At 47.7% G+C, this 6,000-nt stretch overlaps 1 protein-coding gene across 4 annotated transcripts in view; it reads left to right on the top strand.

The window, feature by feature from the left end:
• The first annotated feature begins 643 nt into the window (after positions 1-643).
• OPTN (optineurin) overlaps positions 644-6,000 on the top strand; it is a 41,596-nt gene continuing 36,239 nt past the window's right edge. For 2 of the 4 annotated variants that reach the window (XM_026016493.2, XM_026016483.2), the window contains exon 1: positions 644-854. The gene's annotated coding sequence lies outside the window, so the exon portion shown is untranslated. The remainder of the gene's footprint in view (positions 855-6,000) is intronic. The other 2 variants (XM_026016489.2, XM_072749522.1) reach the window with 2 other exon arrangements.

Here is a 6,000-nt window from a genome sequence, read left to right as displayed (position 1 = left end):
GAGGCAGAGACACAGGCAGAGGGAGAAGCAGGCTCCATGCAGGGAGCCCGATGTGGGGCTCGATCCCAGGTCTCCAGGCTCACACCCCGGGCTGAAGGCAGGCGCTAAACCACTGAGCCACCCAGGCTGCCCTGAAAGGTCTATTTTAAGGGCAAAGTCGGATGGAAAGCCATGCAGGCTCAGTTTACTCCATCTAGATGTAAGGCTTTTAACAGAGGTGGAGGGTTCGCGCAAAGCATGCCTCGGACGTCCTCCTCTTACCGTGGGGCGCAGCGACCCCTGCGGCTCCGGCCTCCTAGAGGGACCCCAGCGGAGGAGACCGACTCCGCAATAGTCTTTAATTGATAATTTATTTAAGTGAGCACGACGGGTTAGGGCAGTTCACAGGCCCGCGTAGCCGCGCTTTCCCGGGTCGGGACCTCTCCTAGATAGAGACGCCGGGTGGGGACCGCGCCCGGGAGGAGGGGGCGGGGCCTGCGGGTGGGCGGGGCCTCGTGGCGGGCTGTGGGTGGGCGGGGCCTCGTGGCGGGGCTGCGGGTGGGCGGGGCCTCGTGGCGGGGCTGCGGGTGGGCGGGGCCTCGTGGCGGGCTGTGGGTGGGCGGGGCCTAGGGGGCGGGGCCTCGGGGCGGGGCCCGGGAAATTCCCGGCGGGGCGGGGAGGCGGGCGCGGCGGTCAGCTGAGCGGCGCTGGGCGGGGTCGCGAGGCCGCGAGTCCGCCCGAGGCTCCCCGGAGCGCGCTGCCGCCGCCCCCCGCCGGTGCCCAGGTCGGCGTCTGCATCCGGGTCCGGAGCCCTCCCCCCGCGGGCACCATGGCGAGGAAGCAGTGACCCCGAGCGAGGCCGGAGCGCGGCAGGGGTGAGCGGGGCCGGGGGCGGGCAGGGGTGCGGCAGCTCCCTTGCGTCCTTGGAAGCGGTTCCCACGGCCCCACCCCCCTTTTCCCTGCGACCCCGAGCCTGTCGGGGTGTGGGTGGCGGGGGATGGAGCGTCCTCTAGACCCGCCGTCGCTGCCGCCGCCCGGGGGAGGGTTTCCAGGCCCGGGGGTGGGGCGGGGTGGGGGGATCCTGACCTGGTGGGAAAGGGCAGCGGGGGCGGCCCTCCCCAAGCGCCCCCCTCCCCTCTTTTACCGGCCCGGCTGACCGCAGGTGACTTCCTCCGTAGGGCACGGAGGTGGTTTAAGGGTGACATCCTCCCGCAGCTCGGGAATGATTGTACAGCCAGTTCCTCTCTGTGGGGGAGTGGTTAAAGGGACACCTTTGAGAAACAACCACCAGCCCGATGTCTGTCTCTGTGCATGTACGTGCATACACGGTGAACACTCAAGGAGGCTGAGAACCCCAAAGGAATTGTTTATACTGTCGGAAAGGTGTGAGCTGGAGGCGGAGTAAACATTGCTGGGAGAAAACGAAACCCAGATTCTGGTCTGGCCTCCTCCTCCTCCTCCACCTCCTCCTCCTCCTCCTCCTCCAGGAAAACTGTTGTATGGAAATGTATGCCCCAGAGCTGTGGAAGGATGAACTGGAAAACAGAACCGTCGGCCAGTGAAGGTGGTGTTAGGTGGGACCTCAGAGCCTCAGATCTGGTTGAACAGGGCATCCCTACTAACACAGGAGCCGACTCCTCCCCCTGCTCTTTGCTGAGGGAGAGGAGAGCTAGGCAGCCCTGGCTACCTCCCAGGATATGCTTGCCCAGTTTGTACTGGGCTGGAAAGATCCTGGAGCACAGGCTGAGGCCAGGAGCTGTCCTGGAATGGAGAAGGTAAGTGAAGTTTAAATGTGGCCCAGAGAGAGAGGACAGTGACTGGAATCTTCCAAGTGACTGATCTGTTTTTCTACTGGGCCAGTTCTAGTGGTTCTTTGTACATGGTACACAACATTATAAAAATAGCCTCTTTTTTTTTTTTTTTTTGTAACTGATCTCAAGTTGCATATTATGCTATGGAATCCAACTAAATCCTCCAAAAAACAAAAACAGGCTTTATTCTTGAAAGGAATTGGCCATTGTACTACAGAACCTTCTCCCTTAAGTAAGGATGCGTGGGTATTTTCTTCTCCTAGCCCTGCTTTTTCCGAAATTTTTTTAAAGATTTTATTTATTCAGTCATGAGAGACACAAGTGGAGGAAGGAGCGGGCTCCCTGTGGGGAGCCTCATTTGGAACTCTATCCCAGAATCCCGGGATCATGATCTGAACCAAAGCCAGAGGGCTTAACCACTGAGCCAGGTGCCCTTCCAAATTTTATAGAGACTTGGGTTATTTGATATGTTCTTTGGAATCAATGGGATTAATAAATCCAAATGAAAAGGAAGGAATTAAACTCTGTTTTTTAAAAAGTGAAGTCTGTTTCATCCAGAGAAAAATATTATTTGGAAGGTTTGACGTGTATATGAGGATGGAATGCTAGAATGCGTGTTACAAAATGACACCCAGATCTTTTGGGGATGACAAAAGAAACAGTATTAATTTTCAAAACAAGTTCTGAAAGTTGAGTTCGAGATTCTGGAGAGGAGTGCTGTAGAGCTGTAGAAAAAAATACTACTAGCACCGCTGGCTTTGTCACCTACAGAGCAGAAAGTGTTTTACAATTGCTAGACCTTAAAATACCTTGTTACACTCTATTTTCGTTTCATTTCAATGAACATTTACTGAGAGCCTGCTATGTGCCGCTCACAAGGAAAAATAAAATAGAGACCTTTGCTGAAGTTTGATGCAAGATAGACTGGAATGGGAAGATTATAGGACTTTGCAGAAAGAGCCAAGTGCTACTGGGTACTTAGAGGAAAGAACTTTAACATAGGACATGCATTTCAGCTGGACATGAAACTGGTGAGTATTTGCCAGAGCAAAACTGTGGCCAGGCATTTTGTGCAGAGGGGAGAACAAAACAGAGACAAGGGCAGAGAAGCAGAAAAAATCAGGGAACTGTGAACTCTTTCATATGCCTTGCGTGTGAGTGGCATGGTGATGGGAGATGATACCAGTGGGTAAGTGGGGGCCAGACTCTGAAAGGCCATGTTTTTCTCATTTGGGAGCTGGAACTCTTGTCCTGTATGGGAAGGCTTTTAAGCAGGAGAGGGACTTCCTGCTGGGAAAGAAACCGTGGTGGTAGTGGGACTGCAGTGTAAAGAGGTGAGTCAGAACACGTAGGAGGCTATTCAGCAAGTATTCTAGGTACTGGGGACACAGTGGTGGACAAAAGAGACAAAAATCCTGTACTCTGCAGAGTGCAGCATTGCTGTAATTGAGACAAGACAAGAAGGGCCTGACCTGAGCTGGCAGGGATGGGAGGGAGGTGCAAGTGCCAGCACTTGGTCACCCCTCAGACTCGAATGGAGCATCAAGACACTCCCAGGCTCCTGCATTATGTGATAAGGTTAAATCGATTTCCATTTTCTGTATGTTAGCGAATTACCAAATCAGAATACCATTTCTGGCGTAGGAGCTTCTTTTACCCTCTTAAAAGGATACATACTTTGAGTTCTTTTCCTCTTAATAGGATACATACTTTGAGTTCTTTTTCCAGGATGATGATAATTTTAGTTGATGCAATCTTGGGTTCTTACTCAGCCCTCTCACGATCCCAAACCAGAATTTGCCAATAGCCACTTATCGTTTCTGATCAAGAAATAGGTTTGCACTGTTTAAAATTAATTTATCCATGTGCGGATTAAGCCTGTGAATGCTTATTAAGCAAATTTGGAACGTCAGCCATAGCAGGGTAAGGGCCTGGACTTACTTTGTATTATGCTGGTTGGTCCAACGTCCAGGGAGTAGAAGTCCGCATAAGGCAGATTTTTGTTCGATACAAAATGACTTTCTGACAATGGTAGTGGTCCTCCAATAGAACGGGCTGTTGCCTGCTAGTCATTGCTCCTATCTTCTGTCATTGAAGCCTTTCATGCCTGGTCTATATGACCATCTTCCGTGGAGACCAGATAAGACATTTTTGCATCGAATAAGTTGGAGTGGATCATTTGTAAGGCCACCTCAGAAATAAGATTTAAGCTCATGCTCACATCCACAAAGTCAGGTCATTGATATAATTACTTGACTTGTGAAAGTAAAACTGACATTTAAGAATTCAAACCGATCTGAGAATAAAATCCAAGAGGTTTTGCTTTTGCTCTTCCACATTCCAGGTGGTTTGCTTTCTTCCTTAGTGGTGAAATCTTGGCAAATCCTGTGCTAAATTAATTCACCCTTCTGTAGTTAAATACCACCTTAGCTTAGGAATGACACATTTCAGGAGTGCCTGGCTGGCTCAGTTGGTAGAGTTTGCGACTCTTGATCTCGGGGTGGTAAGTTCAAGCCCCATGTTGGACATAATAGAGTTTACATTAAAAAAAAAAAAAAAGAACAAAGAAAAAACTGACACATTTCAGATCCAGATTAGTTGGATTTTTATGAGAAATTCTGTTACTAAAAAAAGAAAAAAGAAATTCTGTTACCAGATAGAACCTTGGAATAAATGTCTTAGTTTCAATTTCTATAACCTTTGAAGATGCGTGCAAGAATTTATAATGCAGGGATCCCTGGGTGGCACAGCGGTTTGGCGCCTGCCTTTGGCCCAGAGCGCGATCCTGGAGACCCGGGATCGAATCCCACGTTGGGCTCCCGGTGCATGGAGCCTGCTTCTCCCTCTGCCTGTGTCTCTGCCTCTCTCTCTCTCTGTGTGACTATCATAAATAAATTAAAAAAAAAAAAAAGAATTTATAACGCATCTCTGTGTTCAATTGAAAATAGCTTAAGATGATGTTTAAAGATTTAGAAAATTCAGCTTTCTCTGATGGGTGTTCTACCAATAGATATTTCACATAGGCAGTGTATTCGTAACTCATAATGATGCCCCCAAAATACCTAAAATCATCGGATGCTCTTTGAGCCACCAAAAATCAAATGTATTGCTTTTGGTAAAAATTTGGTAGTATTTACATGCTTATGTTTGGCATATATGTTAACTTCTTATTACTCTGACATTTCAATTACCAAATAATTTTTCCTCACAGTGCTGGAAAATGAAGTGTTTGCAATGATTAGGTCAGGCATATGTATTAGTGAGAGAGGGTGGCATGACCATAATGGTGCTGGGGTGTATGTGTTGGATGGTAGGGTTGGGCCTTCCTAGAAACTCAAGAATACTTTTCATTTGCTTTTTGAGCTGAACCATCATTTGTTAGACAAGTCACTAAATTACCATAAGAGGTCACACATTTAGTTGAGGCACTCTGTTTTTTCTACTGTCCCCCTTAGCATAACCCTGCTTTTTTTTCCCTTCTGTCCTCCTAATATCTGGGCACCCTGATAAAGGTAAGAGCACTGATATAACTGGTAGAACCAATTTTTAACTTTATTGTGGTTGTGTCTAAAGGAGGCACAAAGGAAAGTCGAAGAAGAACAATACCTGGATAATTTTCAAGAGAAAATCTTTCTTTTCTCCCCTCTCCTGCCCTTTTCTCTTCTCTCCATCTCTCCCTTTTCCTCTCACTTGGAAAAACCATTAAGGAGAAATGTGTATATAATAAAATGAAACTAAACACACCAGTAGAGAACTGCTTAGGAACTTCTTTTAAAAAACATCTATTGAATGTTTCCATTTACTTTTGCAAAGTGTGTTATAATCATTGAATACCTGAGCAAATTCAATGTTGACATTCATTGAATTGATCCACTGAATCAATTGAATGATCCACATTGTAAGGATTTTTTTTTTAATTTTTTTTGTTTAAACTCAATTTAGTAGGGATCCCTGGGTGGCGCAGCGGTTTGGCGCCTGCCTTTGGCCCAGGGCGCGATCCTGGAGACCCGGGATCAGGTCCCACATCGGGCTCCCGGTGCATGGAGCCTGCTTCTCCCTCCGCCTGTGTCTCTGCCTCTCTCTCTCTCTCTGTGACTATCATAAATAAATAAATAAATAAAATTTTTTTTTAAAAAAACAAAAAATAAACTCAATTTAGTTAACATGTAGTGTATTATTTGTGTCAGGGGTAGAATTTAGTGACTCATCA

The sequence above is a fragment of the Vulpes vulpes genome, chromosome 2 (assembly GCF_048418805.1).
Source record: "Vulpes vulpes isolate BD-2025 chromosome 2, VulVul3, whole genome shotgun sequence".
In the NCBI taxonomy this organism is placed as follows: domain Eukaryota; kingdom Metazoa; phylum Chordata; class Mammalia; order Carnivora; family Canidae; genus Vulpes; species Vulpes vulpes.
Note: the sequence above shows the minus strand (reverse complement) of the source record. Positions and strands in the feature narration are given on the sequence as shown.